Here is a 21,748-nt window from a genome sequence, read left to right on the forward strand (position 1 = left end):
ATGTTTAAGCTGAAGCACTTTTAATATCTTATGGTAATAGTTACCAAGAAGATTGAACCTCTTAGTATTCATATAATAGGGAAGACTTTTAATTGATGTTGTGCTTGCAGACTCCACAGGAGCTGAGTTTAGTATACTTTTCAGACTGTGTCTAGTTTCCTAGGATTCTGAAGTAGCTCATGACTGTTTCCCTCTGTTCCCATCACTGCTCCTGTCACTGCAGTGTCCCCATTTACAACAGCTGCCATTTGTCAGCACAGGAAGGTATATTTCTTTTTGGAGTTAGTTCATTAATTATTAAAAGGTTCACTAAAATCACCATAAGCAGAAATTGAAGTACCCTGTACCAGCAAGGAAATCGGTACCTGATTCTTTATATCTTTGTTCCTCTTTTGTAAAAGCAATATATATTTGTTAAGCAGATATTATGTTCAAATTGATCATCAGCTTTTGCAAGTAGAAATGTTACATGAGTAAATGAGAATCTTCAAAGGTTTTGGAGTAATTTATAATGTAGATATAAATTTTGTATTAAACTCCCACTTTCATTAAACTTTTATTACTAAGGCTTCGAGAAATAACATACGGATAATATTGATGAGTCGGTTTTTTTCAGACTTTCTTAATATATAGCCCCTTTTTAAATGGCTAATGGTGTCTCACAAGCCCTCCAGTATTGATTTAAATTGTTTTGGTTTTAATGTAACATATTAACAAACATAAAAATAGATGTAAATTCCTCAGGCTTGTCTTCTCGTGCAACTATAAACTGATTTACAAATTGAAAACAAACCACAAAACCAATTACATTCAAATTAGCAACATATATTTAATATGTTAAATGATAATGTCTGTAATACTGACTGGTATACCATACTTTCTTTTCTTTTATATTTTTGTTAACATTTACATAACATGAAACTTAAAATTTGAAAGTTATGCAATTCATTGACTTCCAATACATTTGCAATTGTACAATCATTAGCACTACTGCCTAATTCAGAACATTTTCATCACCCCAAAAAGAAACCCTGTACCCATTAAGCAGTCACTGTAAGTTCCTTTTTGAGTTCAGTGTATCAGGACTGCTGGTATGCCATGTGATGACCCAGTTTTTTCACCATTTTTCTGTATTCAAGGCACTGAGAAACTCATTCATAATGTAGTTTGGCCTTCGCTTGATAGGATGCATCATTTACATATTAAGTTCACCTCTGCTTTTTTTTATTAGTCCTCAGTGATTAAATTATAACCACTTGACAGTAGTACACCCCTAAACAGGAATGTGAATACCAAAATCATGATGCAGTACTAGATATTAAGGTGATCAGCCAGATGATTCCAAATATCCCTTTTATTTATTTATTTTTTTTGAGGGAGTGTCACTGTCACCCAGGCTGGAGTGCAGTGGCACCATCTCGGCTCACTGCAACTTCCGCCTCCTGGGTTCTTGCAATTCTCCTGCCTCAGCCTCCCGAGTAGCTTGGACTACAGGCGCATGCTGCCACACCCAGCTAATTTTTTGTATTTTAGTAGAGAAGGGGTTTCACCATGTTGCTTAGGCTGGTCTCGAACTCCTGAGCTCAGGCAATCCGCCCGCCTCGGCCTCACAAAGTGCTGGGATTACAGGCGTGAGCCACCGTACCTGGCCAAATATCCTTATATTAACTTTTTAACAGTCATAGGAATGAAAATACATCATTAAAAAAAAATCTTACAGAGAACTCATGGAGCACTGAGACTGTCTCAAGATCCCAGATTGAGAAATGTTGCTATAAGTGATTCTTGAGATTTTATGTGTGCTGCTTAATGAAAATGAGGAGCCTGGGCATTTTAAGTCTCTTATTATACTTTTAAATGTTTAGGATAATTGCCCTTGTGTCTGAAAATTATCTTTTTGGGAAAGTCTTATTCATATCTCATTTGGTAACAACGAGATTTTATTTACGTAATTTTTTTTCACTGGGAATATGAAAAATACTCCCCTTCGGAAATTTCAAGTTGATAATAAAATGAAATAATTTCGTTTTTAGCTCTTCTATTCTTATTTTGTTCTTTATATATTCTTTGTATCTTAAAAATAGGTATAGGCTTTGCCTGTGGAATATACCCATTGTTTTCAAGCAATAACTTGGTTTTGGATTTTTTTTTTTTTTTTTTTGAGACGGAGTTTTGCTCTTGTTGCCTAGTCTGGAGTGCAGTGGTGCAATCTTGGCTCACCACAGTCTCTGCTTCCTGAGTTCAAGCAATTCTCATGCCTCAGGTTCCCGAGTAGCTGGGATTACAAGCATGCACCACCACGTCCAGCTAATTTTGTATTTTTAGTAGAGACAGGGTTTCTCCATGTTGGCCAGGCTGGTCTCAAGCTCCTGACCTCAGGTGATCCGCCTGCCCCAGCCGCCCAAAGCGCTGGGACTGCAGGCATGAGCCACTGTGCCCGGCCAGTAGTCAGGAATTTTGATCATCCTATATAGTCTTGCCGAAAACACTACTTGTATGTAATCATGCCTGAGGCGGGGTAGAACCTCAGTCTGATCCAATCTCTGAATCCATCTGTTTTCAGGAAATACCCAAAACAGAGGTACATGCTGAAGTATACCAAGCATATATAATCAGCATAACCTAAACCTAGGGAACTCTATATAGGTCAAACAGCCTGTGTTCTTCAATAGGTAAACTACAGTCATGCCTTGGTGTCTGTGGGGAATTGGTTCCAGGCCTCCCCATATATTTACTTCTGAGGCTGCTCAAGTCCCTGATAGAAAATGTATTAGTATTTGCATATAACGAGCGTATCTTCCTCTATGATTTTTTTTTTTTTTTTTTTTGAGACAAGGTCTTGTTTTGTCTTGCAGGTTGAAGTGCAGTGGCACAATCATGGCTCACTGCTGCGTTGACCACGCTACAACCTCACTCCCTGGACTCAAGCAATCCTCCCACCTCAGTCTCTCTAGAAGGTGGGACAACAGGCCCACGCCTGACTAGTTAAAAAAAATTTTTTTTTTTGGTAGAGATGGGGCTGGCCCTGTTGCCCAGGCTGGTCTCAAACACCTGGGCTCAAGCAACCCTCTCGCCTTGGCCTTCCAAAGTGTTAGGATTATAGGCATGAGCCACTGCACTCAGCCTCATATGCTTTAAATCATCTCTAGATTACTTATACTATCTAATACAGTGTAAATGTTATATAAATAGTTGTTATATTGTTTAGGTAATACTGACAGAAAAACAATCTATACATGTTCAGTACTGATAGACAAAATTTTGTTTTCCAAATACTTTCAATCCACGGTTGGTTGAGTCCATGGGTACTGAACCCATAGATACAGAAGGCCAACTATATAAGGAAGTGAAAGGGATGCTGGAGAAACCTATGGGTTAAACTGAGACCTAAAAGGTGTTTTGGGTTTTTTTTGTTTTTGTTTTTTTTTTTTGCAGACTATCTTCTAGGCTTAAGTGATCCTCCCGCCTCAGCCTCCCAAGTACTAGCTGGGACTACTGGCGTGTGTGTCACCACGCCCAGTGAATTTTTAAAATTTTTTATGTTGTTGTTGAGTCGAGGTCTCAGGATGTTGCCTAGGCTACCTTTTTTATGGAAAATAAATAAACTGATATCTAGGGAAGGAAGCACACATAGATGGTAAAACCATAAAAAGAAAATGGTGGCTGGGCGCAGTGGCTCATGCCTGTAATCCCAGCACTTTGGGAGGCTGAAGTGGGTGGATTACGATGTCAGGAGTTCGAGACCAGCGTGGCCAACATGGTGAAATCCCGTCTCTACTAAATTGGCTGGGCATGGTGACACGTGCCTGTAGTCCCAACTCCTTGGGAGGTTGAGGCAGGAGAATTGCTTAAACCTGGGAGGCAGAGGTTATGGTGAACCGAGATTGCGCCACTGCACCCCAGCCTGGGCAACAGAGCGAGACTGCATCTCAAAAAGAAAAAAAAGAAAATGGTAAAGAAGTGGTTACCATAAAAGTCGGTAATGGTTACTTACAAGGGAGGGTGTTAATGTTTGATATAAGGCACATGGAAAGGGCTTCTAAGGTAGGTGGGCAAAGTTCTGATCCTCGACTTGAATAATGTTCTTATTAATATGCCCTTATAATACCATTGGTCATACATTGCAATATTGGAGTAGATACACAGATAGCAAATAGTATTCCTAAGTAAATAAGATGAATCAGATCATTTGTAAGTCCTACTGTGTGTAAAGTGGAGCAGGACTCCCGGGGGAAGATTTTCATCATATCTCAAACTTTTTGGTCTCAGGGTCTTTTTACACTTTTTAATATTTTCAAGGACCTCGAAGAACTTTTATGTGGCTTACAGCTAAAATATTTACTGTAGAAATTAAAACAATTTTTAGAATATGTGATTCATTTAAAATAACCATCTTAAACCCATTATAGACATTATTGTGAAAATTTTCAGGACAAAGCACAAAATTTTAGAGCATTTTTAAAATAATTTTTTGTAAATTTCTTTTATATCTGCCTTATTAGAGTATAGCTGGATTCTCATAGTTACTTCTGCATTCAGACCATTTGTGATACATTGTTTCAGTTGAAGTGTGTGATAAAAATGCTGTCTCAACATAGATACATAGTTGGAAAGGGGAGGAGTGTTTTACTAGCCTTTTAGTTAATTGTGGATGTTCTTCAATGCTTCTTCAACAAGTGAGAGTTTTGTAAAGGTTAATTGCAATTTGGAATCTGAAACCATATCTGAACTTTCCTTACTCTTACATGAAAACCCCTTCATATGCAGCAGAAGTGTTTATTTGTACTTCCTATTTTGACACATGGAATAGTACAAAGATGTGTCCTCAAGTTGAGATTTAGTAAAAATAATAAGTTTTCTGCTTCTTTATGGAGGGCAGTCTTACATGAAACTGGCTGGGTTTTTGTTTTAAATGAGTGTGTGGCAGTGAAGAATATAATGACTCCCGGTACACTTTGATACCACTGCTTTAGTTTGTGCTAAAGTACCAGCTGTTTTATCCACCATCACCTCTGTAGCCTTGGTGCACTGTTTGTGCAAATGTCAGTACAGCAGAGTGTATAAATAATGTCTTGGTATTGCTATGAAAATAGCTTAGCTCTTACAGACCGTCTTAGTTTCAGTAACCCCCAGGAGCCCATGGATCACATTTGGGAACCAGTGAACTAGAGAACTTCATATATTCTCACTGGTTGTTATATTCAGCACTCTTGGGTTAATTTTTTAGATAGATGAAAATAACTTCTTGGATTTTTAAGGAATTGGCACACAATTTGGCTTTCCCTGGCTTGTCAAGAATTAAGAACTTGATATTTTATGGCAGTTCCTTTTGGATGTCATGAATTGAATAAAATATTTAGGACTGGTGTTAGGATGCTATGGTGATTGACAGTATGTTTCAAAATATTCTAATTCACATAATCTGAGAAATGTATTGCCCCCTTTTATTCTTTGGATTACTGTAACTGAATACATTTCTCTCACAAGTGTTTCTTGCCATAATTTATTTGAAGAAATTTAGATTTAAGGATATAAAAGCAGATTTTGATAGTATTAAAGGGTGAGTCATTTTGTTAAACCCATAAAACATTCCTTTTTTCCTTCCTTTGAGAGTAACTAAATACAGAATCCTATTTCTTCCTTCCTATTTTCCCACTAGTGAGGGTAGGGCTAAGATGAGAATTCTCATTTTCTTGCCCAGCTATCTCACACATTTGAAAGATATCCTACTATTAAAAGAATAGTTATTTACTGACTGCTTGCTGTATGTTCAACACTGTTGAATATCATGGGAAGATAAGTTATAATCTTATTAAACAGTCAAAGAGAAAAAGGCAGGATATGGTTAAAGTATTTAGAAAGTATATTGCTGAATTCAAAGTTGTGCTAGAGTAGTATGGTCTAAATATTCAGAAAAGCTTTATGAAGGATTTAAGACAAGCTAATAATGTTTGAAGAAAAGGGAAATGCTATAGACAAAATGTATCTGGATTTCAACAAAGCATTTGATAAAATCTCTCTGAATACCCTCATAGACATTAGGTAATTGACTATAATGTAAAATGTAATACAGTCTCAAATATTCGTTGAGTCATTGAGTAACTAGTTGAATGGCCATACCCAAGAGTGGTAATCAGTGAATCATTGACAGCTAGGAACAAGGACCAGGGCCCAGGACTCTGATCATGAGCTTGTCCTAATTTTTCCTGATAAAAATTTTTTTATCAATAACTTAGGTAAGGACATTCATTCAGTATGCCTTTATTGAGTACCTTCTGTGAGTTATACATTCCACATGCCATCAAAACTAGAAAACAAGGGCCAAGCACAGTGGCTCACTCCTGTAATCTCAGCACTTTGGGAGGCCTAGGCCAGCAGATCACCTGAAGTCAGGAGTTTGAGACCAGCCTGGCCAACATGGTAAAACCCCATCACTACTAAAAATACAAAAATTAGCCTGGCATGGTGGCGCACACCTGTAATCCCAGCTACTCGGGAGGCTGAGACTGGATAATCACTTGAAGCCGAGAGGCAGAGGTTGCAGTGAGCCGAGATCACACCACTGCACTCCAAGCCTAGATGACAGAGCAAGACTCTGTCTCAAAAAATAATAATAATAATAATAAGGAATATTCTATCCTTTAATCTCAAAGGAATTGTCCTTTAATCTCTAATCTCAAAACCCATAGAAAACTGCTAGAATAGAAATCTAACATGCTGGGCATAGACAGAGGGGGTAGATTATTTAATAAGAGCTAGAAAGACATCTAAATTAGACTAGAACAGATCTCCAAATCTGACAAGATAAAATTTTGTACAGATAAATATAAATGCAAGATCCTACAGGTAGCTACGGAAAAACCACATAGGTATAAAATGGGAAAGATATAGTTTAACAACATGTTTGAGAAAAAATAGGTCTTCTGAAATTGTTAACATGTGGCACGTATGTTATCTGAAAATCCTCCTATACAACACCCAGAAATGCTTAGTAAATAAAATATTGAAACAAATCCTTTTAAATACATAGTCAACCTTACTCAAAGTAAGGAAAATCCCTTGGGAGCAAAAATGAGTAAGAATTCTATTTCCTATTGTATGGCAAACCAATTACCCTAAAGTGCCTTATCACTAATATAAGTAGATGCTCTTTACATTTGAATAAGTCTCCTTTTTTAATCCATTGACAAGCTTGTAAGAAATAAGAAATCTCAATATCCCCTACTCCCATTAATTAACTTAAATGAACCTATTTAAACTGGAGTGTTGGGAATAATGAAGTCAAAATTGCTGTAGAGTCAAATACCGAAATGTAATGCTTATGCCCTCTGCAAGATGAGGAAGCTGAAGCTGAGACTTGAGGACCCTAGAAAGTAACTTGGAGTTGTTAACTCTCCATAGGCAATAGCAGAAACAGGAAAATGGAGGTACTCAGGATTTCCATAGATTTATGTCAACATATTATGAGCTTATAAACAAAAACTACCATGCACACATGTATCTGCATGGAAAAAGCCACCATAGATGAGATTCAGCACAAACTGTAAGTAGCAGGTTTAGGTTACCCCACCCTCCCACACTTACACATCAGATACTGACTTCAGATACTGGAAAATCATCAGATACAGAATTTAAAATAAGTTACATATTAAATGCTTAACAAAATAATATTTAAAAGGAAAAATAAGCAACTAAAAAGTGACCATCAAAAGTAACAAGGCATACTTGAAAAAGAATCAAATCAAAGTTTAAAATATAATAGTTGAAATTTAAAACTCCATGAATAGCATATTATGTAAAGTGGAAGAAAGAGAACTAGAAGATCCGAAGATACTGTTCAGATTACAGCATAGGGCAACAAAGGACATAATTAAAAGACATGGAGGGTAGGCTATCACTAAATAACTAGAAAGAGAATGGAGGAGAGGCTTTTCTAGAACTCAAAACAAAACAAAACAAAACAAAACATGAATTTAAGCTAAAGGAGTTACAAATGTACAAAACAGGATTTTTTTTTTTTTTTTTTTTTTTTTTAAAGACAGAATCTTGCTCTGTTACCCAGGCTAGAGTACAGTAGTGCGATCTTAGCTTACTGCAACCTCTGCCTTCTGGGTTCAAGCAATTCTCAAAACAGGATAAATGTTTAAAACTCATACCTTAACACTTTATAGTAAAGCCACAATTTTTTTTTTTTTTTTTTTTTTTTGAGACGGAATTTCGCTCTTGTTACCCAGGCTGGAGTGCAATGGCGTGATCTCGGCTCACCGCAACCTCCGCCTCCTGGGTTCAGGCAGTTCTCCTGCCTCAGCCTGCTGAGTAGCTGGGATTACAGGCACGCGCCACCATGCCCAGCTAATTTTTTGTATTTTTAGTAGAGACGGGGTTTCACCATGTTGACCAGGATGGTCTCGATCTCTTGACCTCGTGATCCACCCGCCTCCGCCTCCCAAAGTGCTGGAATTACAGGTGTGAGCCACCGTGCCCGGCCCAAAGCCACAAATATTAAAGAGAAAACATCGTATCAGAAAGAAGGCATCACCTGCAGAGTACAGGCAGATAAAGACATCTCAACAGCAAGCTGGAAGTCAAAAGCGAGAAATGAATGTCAACCTAGTATTGTGTACCCAACACAATTATCTTTCAAGAATGAGGGCACTAAAAGTCATTTTTAGATAAACACAAACTGAGTTTACCGCCAGCACATCTTTACTTATGGAACTTCCATAAGGGATAGTCTTAAAGAAGGAAAATGCCATAGAAGTGTTTGGTTATAGAAGAAGTAAAGATAACCAAAGAAATTGGTAAGCATAGGTAAATCTAAACATTGTATGACATAATAGTACTGTCTAATTTTTAGGGCTACAGAGAGGAATCCAAAATAAGGGACAGTAACAGTATAACACAGGAGAGAACTGATTTAAGTTTATCTTCTAAGGTTACTGTTACTCAGGAGGCAAGGGATAAGATACTGCCTAATTTTTGATTTTTTTTTTTTCTTGAGATGAAGTCTTGCTCTATCTCCAGGCTGGAGGGCAGTGGCATGATCTCAGCCCACTGCAGCCTCCGCCTGCTGGGTTCAAGCGATTCTCATGCCTCAGCCTCCCGAGTAGTTGGAATTACAAGCGTGCACTACCATGCCCAGCTAATTTTTGTATTTTTAGTAGAGATGGGGTTTCACCATATTGGCCAGGGTGGTCTTGGTCTCCTGACCTCTTGATCCGCCTGCCTCAGCCTCCCAAAGTGCTGGGATTACAGGTCGAGCCACTGCGCCAAGCCTGGACTTTTTTTTTAGAATGTGTGATAACTAATACTAGGGAGAAAAATGGAATTCAAAAACAAGCAAACAATATTTTTAAAAAAGAAAAATTAGACAAGATTGCACAAAGAAAGAAGGGACAGGAGTCTGAGGTATATTAGTAATCACAAATATTAAGTAACCTCAAAATGAAAAGCCAGTTTGCGTGAATTGAAAATAATACTATAAAGTAAATTAAACCTTACCAGTACCATCACCACTACCCCTGCAACATAGAAACACATCATATACAACGCTTAACAGGCTTTTTGATCTTAAGGTGAAAACAAAAGAAACAAAGTTCTTAAAGATAATTTAAAAGAAGATGCTTATGACTTTAGGATAGGAAAAGATTTCTCCAACAGGGCAAGCAAAATACTAATCATAAAGGAAAATAATAATAAATTAGGCTGTGTTAAAATTAAGAATGTATGTACATCAAAAGATGACTATACGAGGGAAAAAGCAGTCTACAAAGTAGGAGGAAAGATTTATAACACATTCTGACAGAGGCCTTTAGGGATCACAAGAGTCACTAAATAACAAAAGATTCAGCTCCTCGAGTTGTATGTGCTTTTGCAAAATAGCTTCAGAATATATACAGTAAAAAGTGATAGAACTATAGGATAAAACTACAAAAAAAAAAAAAAAAAAACCTTAGCAGGCCTGAAAGCCCAGAGGAAGAAGGAGCACAGTAGATTTGAAAACCAGAGAGACCAGAGGATTCTTATTGAAGAGTAACGGGAGAGTAAGTTTAGAATAGATGAATTCCAAGTCAGATTACTTACCAAATTTGTAATAGGTCTTAACTCTCATATATCGACCTAAAAGTGAAACCGAATCCTTAATTAGAAGCCGAATGCAGATTTCAGTGTGCACTCATGCACTGAATAGTGACATTTTGATCAACGATGGGCCACATATATAATGTATTTTAAAAATTCCTGTTGCGTAGTAACATAGCCATTGTAGTACCACATTACTTTAAACATACCTGCTTAAATATGTTTGGATACACAAAGACCATTGTGTTAGAGTTGCCTAAGGTATTCAGTACACTAACACTCAGTACAGGTTTGTAGCCTAGGAGCAGTAAGCTATACCATATAGCTTAGGGGTATTGCAGGTATGCCATCTAGGTTTGTGTAAGTACACTGATGTTCACACAGCAGTGAAATTGCCTAAGGCTGCATTTCTCAGAATGAATCCCCATCATTAAGCAAGGCATGACTATACTCTAAAGGATTTGTAAAATGTTTTTATGTACTGGGTTGACCCACAGAAAATTGTCATTTTTACAGGTCAAAAATATTTGGATATTTGGCATTTTCATGTGGTTCAACCTAATATAAGATGAATAGTTGAGCTTTTCTAGTTTTGTTATTTTTAAATTCACCCTTCTCCAGAAAAATAAATATTGAGAGGCCAGAATTCAGCATTCTATCAAAAGCATCTATGCCAGAATCTTCCTGAATTCATTTAACATTTTACACACCAGAAGGCATCACAGGTTTTAAGAATGACACATTCCCAGACTAGAGAGATGTGATATTATTTCATAGAAACCATTTGGTTCCTTCAAGGATCCTTTAAAAAGTCACCCTAAAGAGCATGGCTACTGAATGTGTAGACTCATCCATAGTTGTTTGAATCGTTACCAGGAAATGTGCCTCTCAGTCTGTGGGCTTCTGGCAGCAATCGCAAGTTATGGGCCCTGAGAGGAGAGCAGATGAAAGTTTCCACAAATCAACTTAGTTTTCTAAAGGTTTGCTAATCTCTCTGTTCAAATGATAACCCTGCTTCTAGTTTCTGTTTTACTGTTGAATCACATTTTTCAGAAAAATCTCATGAACTGACGCATTAGTTCCAGAAATTAACATTGTAGGTAAAATTGTTTATTCTTACTCTGTGAAGTTTAATTTCTGCATTTTACTTACCCTAGGAAGTAATTTTACTTCCAAGGGTAGCACAAGTGTTGGGGATTCTGTTGTTGCTCTGCTAGCTGTCAAAATACTGACCCAGACATCCTTAGCCCATTGCCTGCCTAGAGGCAGTTGCCCACATAGCTGCTCTTCTCTCAAGCCTACATACTGATAGCATGGCTCTGGTAACTCTTAATTCTTACTATGTGTGATACTTCTCCCATTATTGCCATTCAGATGGAACTTCTTTTTATGCATTAGTAGTGTCAGGGTAGTTACAGAAAGGGTTAGCATTTAAGATTAAAGTTAAAAAGCAATGTGGTGGGGGAAGAAATTTCAAGAGTGATATGGTGAACACTATAGGAGCATTACCTATAGTGTTAAAGGCCACGTGCTTCATGACTTTCTTTCCCCTATGTAACAACAAAGGCATGGCAGCCACTGCTCTCTGCCAGGAGTCAGGTGAAGCTCAGACATGCCCAGGCTGTTTTTTATGTTGTTGCTGTTGTTTGTTTTTGAGGTAGAGTCTCGCTCTGTCACCCAGGCTGGAGTGCAGTGACACAGTCTTGGCTCACTGCACCCTCCACTTCCCAGGTTCAAGTGATTCTCCTGCCTTAGCCTCCCGTGTAGCTGGAATTACAGGGGCACACCACCCAGCTACTTTTTGTATTTTTAGTAGAGACAGGGTTTACCATATTGGCCAGGCTGGTCTTGAACTCCTGACCTCAGGTGATCTGCCTGCCTCAGCTTCCCAAAGTGCTAGGATTACAGGCATGAGCCACTGCACTCAGCCCCAGGCTATGTTTTTTTTAATTTTATTTTTGAGGCAGAGTTTTGCTCTGTCGTCCAGGCTGGAAGTGCAGTGGTGCATTCTTGGCTCACTGCAACCTCCAACTCCCTGGTTCAAGTGATTCTCCTGCCTCAGCCTCCCGAGTAGCTGGGATTACAGGCACCACCACCACGCCCAGCAAATTTTTTTGTATTTTTAGTAAAGACGGGGTTTCACCATGTTGGCCAGGATGGTCTTGATCTCCTGACCTCATGATCCGCCCACCTCTGCCTCCCAAAGTGCTGGGATTACAGGCGTGAGCCACCCCACCCGCCCCAGGCTGTGTTTTTAAAAAGCACTTGGCCTCAATGTTTTCAGTCTCGAGCTCATATATTATTCGGTTCCGAACTTGAGTGAACACTGTTGGTCATTTTTGGTAGAGATTTGCAGGTAGGCATTTAATGTATTGCAGTTTGGGAAATCTTTTACGTTTCTGAAGAAATTTGTGGGTAGTTGTAAGGACTTAGCTTTAAACCTAATCACCAAAGCAGGAACAGAGATTTAAGTCCCAAGATAAATTTTTAAGGTCGTTCTTAATCTTACTTGTTTCATAGACATTCAAGGACATTTTCAAAGAAACACTTACCTGAGGATTTAATTAGCTTTAGTGCCGTTCATTGATGGAATATTTTATATTCCTAAACTTACAGGAGCTAGTTTTTGTTATTCTGAAGAAAACAAAATGAGAATTATTCTCTCCATCAAATGAGTGAGATTTGTTGGTGAGGTTATGTTGTTGACATGTTTAGGTTGCATCATGTCTGTTTTGGGGAACATAAATGGTATTTTCACTTAAGCAGCTAGACTGTCAAATTAGTTTCAAGTTATCTTTATTAGTCTATAAATAATATTACATGGATGAATTCAAATTGAGATATCTTACAACAGATGATTGTTAATTTAACTTTAAAAGAGTTCTATGAATTAAAAACATATAGTATATACACATATATTCCTATTAGTTTTTCAGAAGCCTTTCCTTGAATTAATTTATGTAAAATTTGTATTTGCCTTTTACATCTTAAAAAATGAAACTACCAATGGGATTTCGATATTCTACCATAAATTTATATAGAAAATGAGGTGAATATAGAGTACCTAGGGCCTGCCACGGTGGCTCATGCCCATAATCCAGCACTTTGAGAGGTTGAGATGGGTGGATCACTTGAGACCAGGAGTTTGAGACCAGCCTGGCCAACATAACAAAACCTTGACTCTACTAAAAATAAAAAGATTAGCTGGACTTGGTAGTGCATGCCTGTAATCCCAGGGAGGCTGAGGCACAAGAATCGCTTGAACCCAGCATGCAGAGGCTGGGATGAGCCAAGATCACACCACTGTACTCCAGCCTGGGTGACAGAGCAAGACTCCATCTCAGAGTAAGTAAATAAATAATGTACCTAGCACAGGGATCAGCACGTAGTTGGTACTCAGCAAACTGGCAATCTTTCCCTTTTGAGGACATGGTGGGCATTATCCAGAGAGAATCCTTGTTAGGTGACATAGGTAGATATGCTCACATATTTGACTAAGTATCTCACCTTCGAAAACTTTGGGCTCTTGTTTTTTTTCTTTTTAACCTATGAGACCTGCCTTAATTACCCCATTTAATACTGCAACCTGCGCCTCTCTATACCCACATATATTCTTAGTCTTCCTTACTCTTCTGTTTTTTTCATAGTATTTATCACCTGCTAACATACCCTATAATTTATTATAATATGTTTAGTCAACCATTTAGAATTGTGCTTGGCACAAAGAGACTCAGATATTTGTTGTTGTATGGATTCTGTTTCCCATGTAATGGAATAGAAACATTCAAGAGTTAGGGGACTTCTGAGTCACATAAATAGTTTAGAGCAGAACTGCACATAAAACTACCAGTTAAAACCCTTTTCTGATTTGCACGTTCAGTAGCCTGCTTTTCTGCCCATTTTGTTTGAATATTATTGCATGTTGTCAGCATCTGGTCATATTTAGAAGACCCAATAGCCATGTAGGTGTGTTGTCAACTGTTTTGTTATGGTCTCCAACTATTGCTAAGGATTTTCAGAGCCTCGTGTTCTCAGCTCAGTATTTCGGAAAATTCTTGCTGAAGAGTATTTATGGTACTGGAATTTACATTAAAGTCTTACATTAATTATAAGTTGTATGGCTGTCAGTCCTGATGCTGTCTCTACAGTGTGAATCCCTAGAAGTGATGGAGACACAGCAGTTCAAGATAGGAGAGATTGGTGATAACCAGCCCAGACTCAGCAAATTTCAGTGAAAATCCAGTTACCATCCCCACATGGTGGAAAAATGTCTCTTTGGCGTTAATGACCTGTTCAGCGGTTGTCAACTTCTCTCCTTTCCTAGGATGGCCTGCCTTCTTCCTTTGGGAAACTTTGGCTTAAAAAACATGCCACTTTAGGATGTGAGGGATGGTAAAATACCTATAGTCATTTCCTGCAACAAGCTTATAAGTGAAAACTATTAGGAATGTTCAAAAATAAATGTATTGATATGTTGCACACTGACTTTTTTGTTACACAGTTTGCTAGGTAGATGTGTAGCAACAAAACTGCTGCAGGTTACTATCAACCCTGTTCTTCAGGTGAATGAGTGTTGTACGCTTTTTTTTTCTAATGGAAGCAAATGCTTGATTGAGCTGCAGGAAAATGTTTTTAACTGTTTTCAACTTTGAAGTATGTCAGAATTGTATTCAGAATTTTGAAAGGAGGGTAGAACTCCAGAGTTGCTATGCAAAATAAGAGACCCATACAGCAAACTAAAGTATACTTTGCTGACCTATCTATAGAGACATATGTTTGGATGGGTGGTGGGCAATAATTTAGAAAAGTAACAGTAGGTTATTTATTATGAGTATTACTTTGAACTGGCTTTATAAACCTAACTAATTGAAGGACTTTCTTCTATATAGATCCTCTAGCAGAAAAATATTTTATACCACATAGGTACAGTATGAATTCTAATTTAGAATGGCAGAGAGCCACACTCAGTACATTGGCTTTGACAATGAATGTCAGAACTGTAACACCCGTGTTTTCAGCTAGAGAATTATAACCATTCTACTGCCCCGTCAGGTATTAGGGAGTTGGGTATGAAAGCGAAGCTGTAAAATGTCATGTTTTAGTATTACACATTTATTAGTAAACCAGCCAGTGTTAAGATAATACTCTGAAATAATAGAACTTCTTAAACTGTCAAATTCGATGTTTTCACTAGACTTTATTTTTAGAACAGTTTTAGATTTATGGAAAAATTGAGCAGAAAGTACAGAGTTCTCACATACCCTGTTATGACCCCCATTAACAGCTTGCCATTGGCATGGTATATTAATAGTTGATGAGCCAATATTGATACATTATTAACAACTAAAGGCCGCTCAGTGTTGTACTCTGTGGGTTTTGACAAAGATACAGTGACATGTATCTACAATTATAGTATAATACAGAACAGTTTCACTGCCTTAGACATCCCTTGTGCTCTGCCTCTTCATCCTTCCCTCCCTCCCTCTGTGACCACCATTCCTCCCCGCGGCAAACTCCCTGCTCTTGCTGCTATCTCTATAGTTGTGCCTTTTCCATAATGTCAAATAGTAGTTGGAATCATCCAATGATGTAGCCTTTCAGATTGGCTTTTTAAACTTAGCAATATGCATTTAACTTCCTCTATGTCTTTTTGTAGCCAAGTTTGGTAATTATGAATAAAGTGCTATAAACATTTGTGTACAGGTTTTTGTGTAGACATAAGTTTTCAAGTCATTTGGGTAAATACCAAGGACCGCAATTGCTGGATCATATGGTAAGAGTATGTTTAGTTTTGTGAGAAACTGCCAAACTGTCTTGTAAAGTGGCTGTACCATTTTGCATTCTCACCAAACAGTTCCTGTTGTTCCACATCTTTGCCAGCATCGGGTGTTGTAAACGTTTTGGGTTTTAGCCATTCTAATAGGTGTGTAGTAGTATCTCACCGTTATTTTAATTTGCAATTTCTTGTTGATAGATGATGTAAACCATCTTTTCATATGCTTATTTGCCATCTGTATATCTTTGGTGAGGTGTCTGGTCAGATCTTTTGACTATTTTTTTAGTTGGGTTTTCTTATTGTTGAGTTTTAAGTGTTCTTTGTATATTTTGGGGATCAGTCCTATATCAGATTTTTGTGAATGAATGTTTTCTCTCATTCAGTAACTAGCCTTTTCATTTTCTTAAGCAAATTAGATTCTGTTTGTAAATGCAATTTCTATCCTGGAGATTGTAAGAACTAGTAATGTAATACAGAAAAAAGATGGGGACTGAGGAATCCAAAGATTGCTGAAGATCCTTGATGTTCTCTGGGTCAGTTTATGTATTTGGCCAGCCTAATAATATACCTAGGTATAATTGCTTGAATCTGAAATCCTTTTTATCTCGTCATTGCAAAACATAATGATGGAGCTTATTGTTTGGTGGCCTCAGAGAATTGGTGATTGTGTGTTTCTGATTGCTTCCTTTGCTCTATTATATGTAATACAGTGTGTAAATGGAAGTTTTAATAGGATTATTCACAAAATACACCCAATAATCTGGTTTGAATATTGTATCAAATAGATACTAAAAACATGAAATAATAAATGTGGGCCAGGCACAGCGGCTCATGCCTGTAATCCCAGCACTTTGGGAGGCTGAGGCAGGTGGATTATGAGGTCAGGTCACAAGACCAGCCTAACCAACATGGTGAAAACCCGTCTCTACTAAATATACAAAAATTAGCCAGTGTGGTGACACATGCCTGTAATCCCAGCTACTCAGGAGACTGAGGCAGGAGAATTGCTTGAACCTGGCAGGTGGAGGTTACGGTGAGCTGAGATTGCGCATTGCATTCCAGCCTGGGCGACAAAGCAAGACTCTGTCTAAAAATAAATAAATAAATAATAATAAATGTGCACTGGCCCAACAGTGTCACTCTGCAGTAAAGCTTACATAAGAACTCCAACAAATAGCCCTTGGAAATCAGAACTTAATGAAGTGAGTTTATACAACTCTTTCTCATATTTTGACTCCTTTAATATCAGGCAGTAGGCTATAATTTCCAGAACTTTAGAAGTCAATTGTTTGACCTTGCTTACTGTGTGATAAACATCACTATTTATAAGGAAAAAAATTGACAATCTCAAGACAGTTATCACATCGATTTAAGTTATTTGAGATGTTGGTTAACATTCTTAGGAGTATTGAGCTATTATAGGATTGTTCTCCCAGCATGGGAGATAAATAAACTGCTTATAAAAATGTAGTTTCTAGGGAAATGGTAATATAGCAGAAAAGTTTATTTACATATGTGGTTGTTTCACACTGCAAATTTGGGTTCTCAAATAGCTGGGTATTGGCATCCTTTCTTCAAGTGATCTGACTGGCCTGTATAATCTTTTATACTCAGCCATTTTCATAGCGGAATGCATTGTTTTGGTCTTTTAATATTGTCCATGCAGAATCAAGTTCCATGAAAGGCATTAAACAACCTTCCTTTTTATAAAGAAGTAAGTGAAGGTGGCAAAAGCCAGGCTTATGGGTTTTTTTTTCCTCCTTATCAGAACTCAACTGCCTCTTGTCTTTGGAACATTTGTTAAAAATGATTGTGCATCTTTGTAGAAAAACTTTCCAAATTTAAAATACAGTGGTTATTTTGTCAATTGAGGGCTTTTCTGTACACTAAACTTCAACCTGGATTAAGATTAAATCTTAAATGAGAATTCTCATCCAGGTATTCTGTTCTCAGGTCAAAGTGGGCAGTGGTGGCACAGATCTTGGTGATAATTCTGTGAATATGATTTGTCCCTTAAGCCACAGTGGTTGAATAAGGCCTGGTTGCTCTTTTTTTGTTTGTTTTTGAGACGGAGTCTCGTCTGTTGCTCAGGCTGGAGTGCAGTGGCATGATCTCAGATCACTGAAACCTCTGCCTTCCGGATTTAAGCAGTTCCCTGCCTTAGCCTCCCAAATAGCTGGGATTACAGGTGCCCGCCACCACGCCTGGCTAATTTTTGTAATTTCAGTAGAGACAGGGTTTCACCATCTTGGCCAGGCTGATCTTGAACTCCTGACCTTGTGATCTACCTGCCTCGGCCTCCCAAAGTCCTGGGGTAACAGGCGCGAGCCACTGCACTTGGCCAGGCCTGGTTGCTCTTCATGGCCAGCTCACAATTGTTGCCCTGAGATTTCCCTTCACCATCCTTTTAGGGGTTTCCTTGAAATCCCTCTTCTCTGTTGGGTTTCATAGGATCAGCATGACCATAAAACTCGTGTCTCATATTCTGTGTTTACCTTATTTTCTTTTTTGACACACAGTCTTGCTCTGTCTCCCAGACTGGAATGGAATGGTGTGATCTTGGGTCACTGCAACCTCCACCTCCCAGGTTCAAGCGATTCACCCAGCCTTCAGAGTAGCTGGGATTACAGGTGCCCACCACCACGCCCGACTGATGTTCGTATTTTTAGTAGAGACAAGTTTCACCATGTTGGCCAGACTGATCTCAAACTCCTGCTCTAGGTGATTCACCTGCCTCAGCCTCCCAAAGTGCTGGGATTACACGTGTGAGCCACCATGCCCAGCCCATGCTTACCTTTTTATGGAATTACACTTACTTTGGTGTGAAATATATTCCTCAGTAGCTCTTAGAAAAGGGGAGCATGGAAGATAGATTTTTGTGGCTTTTTTTTTTTTTTTTAAGATGGAGTTTCACTATGATGACCAGGCTGGTCTTGAACTCCTGACCTCAGGTGATCCACCCATCTCGGCCTCCCAAAGTGCTAGGATTACAGGCGTGAGCCACTGCGCCCGGCCAATTTTTGTGGCCTTAAACTCCCAAAGATAGTTTTGTTCTATTCATATGTGATTCCATCCTTGGCTGAGTATAGCCTTCTATGCTGGAGCTTTTTCTTTAGAGGATTTCGCAGAAATTGTTCTGTTGGCTTCTTGTTTCCAGTGTTGCTTTTGTGATGTCCAGAGCCATCTGATTCCTGATCCTGTTGTTTTGTTTTGTGTGTGTTTCTCTGTCTGCTAAAAGCAGCTTATAGAATCTTCTCTTTGTCATCAGGTTTCTGAGGTTTCACAGTAGTGAGGTTGACTTTCATGTGTTCTGCTCGCATTAGGTGGACACTTTCAGTCTGGCAGCTTATGTTCTTCAGTTCTAGGAAGTTATTTGAAATTATTTTGTTGATAACTTCCTTTCCTTCACCATTCTCTGTTCTCTATGTAACTCCTGTTAATTGGATGTTAGACCTATTGAACTGGGCCTCTGATTTTTTTAAACTTTGCTCATTCCATCTTAGTCCTTTTGCTCTGTTTGCGAAATTTTAACTTTATTTTCCCACCTTTCTTTTTTTTTTTTTTTTGATATGGAGTCTTGCTTTGTTGCCCAGACTGGAGTGCAGTGGTGCAATCTCAGCTTACTGCAACCTCCACCTCCCAGGTTCAAGCGATTCTCCTGCCTCAGCCTCCTGAGTAGCTGGGGCTACAGGTGCCTACCACCATGCCCAGCTAAGTTTTGTATTTTTATTAGAGATAGGGTTTCACCATATTGGCCAGGCTGGCCTCGAACTCCTGACCTCGTGATCCACCCGCCTCAGCCTCCCAACATGCTGAGATTACAGACGTGAGTCACCACGCCTGGCCTTTCCCACCTCTCAATAGAATATTTTGTCTCTGTCATCATGTGTTTATTTTCTAACATCTCTATATGTTCTTTGAATGTTTTTTTTTTAGAGCATCCTATTCCACATCTTTCATCTTTTGTTTTTGTGGTCAAGTTTTCTTCTCCCTATATAGTTTTACTTGTTCCAGATTGCTTTCTGCTTGTTTAGCTGTCTGTCTTCCATGTTAAAGGCTTTCTTCAGATTATAATACTTGATTATTTGCTCATGATCAAGATTAAGAGAATACAAAGCTGACTGGAAGCTCTGAAAGCATGGTGAGGCTTGTCTGCTGAGGCATCACAAGAGGGTGATCGGGTGTGCAGTTTGTGGGGTAACCCACATATTAGTGTATCTGCAACTTTTTGCTTTGTAACTCATGAGATTCTCAGGGGAAAATCTTCTAAACTCCTACCTAAAGAGTGTATCTACATACTGAAATTTCTGTGTGGAACCCAGTGAGGGAGGACTGAGCGGCCTCCTGCTTCGTCAGCCTATTTGCTACAGGGTGCCCATAGCTTCAGATGTGCTTTTGACTGGCTTGATTTCTCCCGGTCTGAAGACAAGGACAGTTACTGAGAGGCGTACAGTGAAGAGGACTATCTGGGAATCTAACTTCTCAGATACTTTCACCCTGTTTCTCCTTGTTTGGGCCACCCCACTTCACCATAACATCTGAGTAGGTAGCATAAATGAGGTTTGTTTTCAGCTTTCCTCACTGCTAGCTAGGGATTTGGTTTTCTTAGGTCATCTAAGTCAGTTAACATTGATTTTTTTTTTTTGGATTCTAAAATTACGTTGTTCCTTTTCCTTTCTTCCCTATCTGTCCTTTGGGATCTTGAGGGTTTAGGGGTTTTCTTTTGTTTTCAATACCTTTAGTACTTTAGTTGAGTTTTGGAAGGGAACAAAATTAGATATGTGATCGATCTCCCATTTTAAATAAGAAGTTCCTTTGGAAGCTTTAAGAGACTTACCCAAATGTTAAGACATTCTTATGAAGCGCCTACTGTGTGCCAGACAGTCTTGTACTTTCCATTTCCATCCTGTGCATGCACTGTGCTCTAGTACTAAAGTTATAGTACTAAAGTCATAGTATATGCATAATTAATACAAATGGTGATTTAAGAAAACATTTGAGACACAGACATTAATATGGAAATTATATCGGCTAATAAATACTTCTATTTGAACAAATCCCCTTAAAGAGTGGCATTAAATATAGTTACATGGGGAAGTATGTACTGAATCCCACCCAGTGATGCCAGAAATGGAACTGATCCTCATTATTCCTGTTGTCATGTTCTAGAAAGTCGCCAAGAACACCGAATTAGGAAATACTGACGCATTGCTCCTTGGGGAAATATAGGGTTAGATTCAGACCAGCCTCTGGTCACAACATTTGCATCAAACAAGCAATATACAACCTTGTTTTATTTGTGTTTTTGTTTAAAGATACTTTATTTAATACATGTTGTTGATTTATTAACATTAATGACCAAAAGCACAATAACTCGTGCCTGAATTATTTAACACACACAATTTTGCTGTAAGGTACATCATAGCCTTCTTGAAGTTAGGAGCTAGACATAGACAGCACTTCAGCACTCTGTGGGCCATTTTAAGCAGTGGAATTACCAACAAAAAGCACAAAACTGCAAGAAACATGGCAGTTAAAAAAAAAAAAAAACCATAAAGGACCTTACACTTGCTTACAGTGTGAAAGCTGAAACAAGAAGGCAAAGCAAGGCCTGCATGGTTGCTCACACCTGTAATTCCAGCACTTTGGGAGGCTGAGGTGGGTGGATCACCTGAGGTCAGGAGTTCAAGGCCAGCCTGGCCAACAGTGGGAAGCCCTGTCTCTACTAAAAATAGAAAAACGAGCTGGGCGTGGGAGGCTGAGGCAGCAGAATCACTTGAACCCGGGAGACAGAGGTTGCAGTGAGCCGAGTTCGCACCACTGTACTCCAGCCTGGGTGACAGAGCAAGACTGTCTCAAAAAAAAAAAAAAGAAGGGAAAGCATGGCAGTGT

The 21,748-nt window shown here is 38.6% G+C and overlaps 1 protein-coding gene across 2 annotated transcripts in view; it reads left to right on the forward strand.

The window, feature by feature from the left end:
- XPO7 (exportin 7) overlaps nt 1-21,748 on the forward strand; it is an 85,043-nt gene that overhangs the window by 18,363 nt on the left and 44,932 nt on the right. The gene's annotated exons all lie outside the window — the stretch shown is intronic.

This window comes from Aotus nancymaae, unplaced genomic scaffold, assembly GCF_030222135.1.
Source record: "Aotus nancymaae isolate 86718 unplaced genomic scaffold, 86718_ANA_hifiasm-v0.15.2.pri h1tg000079l, whole genome shotgun sequence".
Taxonomy (NCBI): domain Eukaryota; kingdom Metazoa; phylum Chordata; class Mammalia; order Primates; family Aotidae; genus Aotus; species Aotus nancymaae.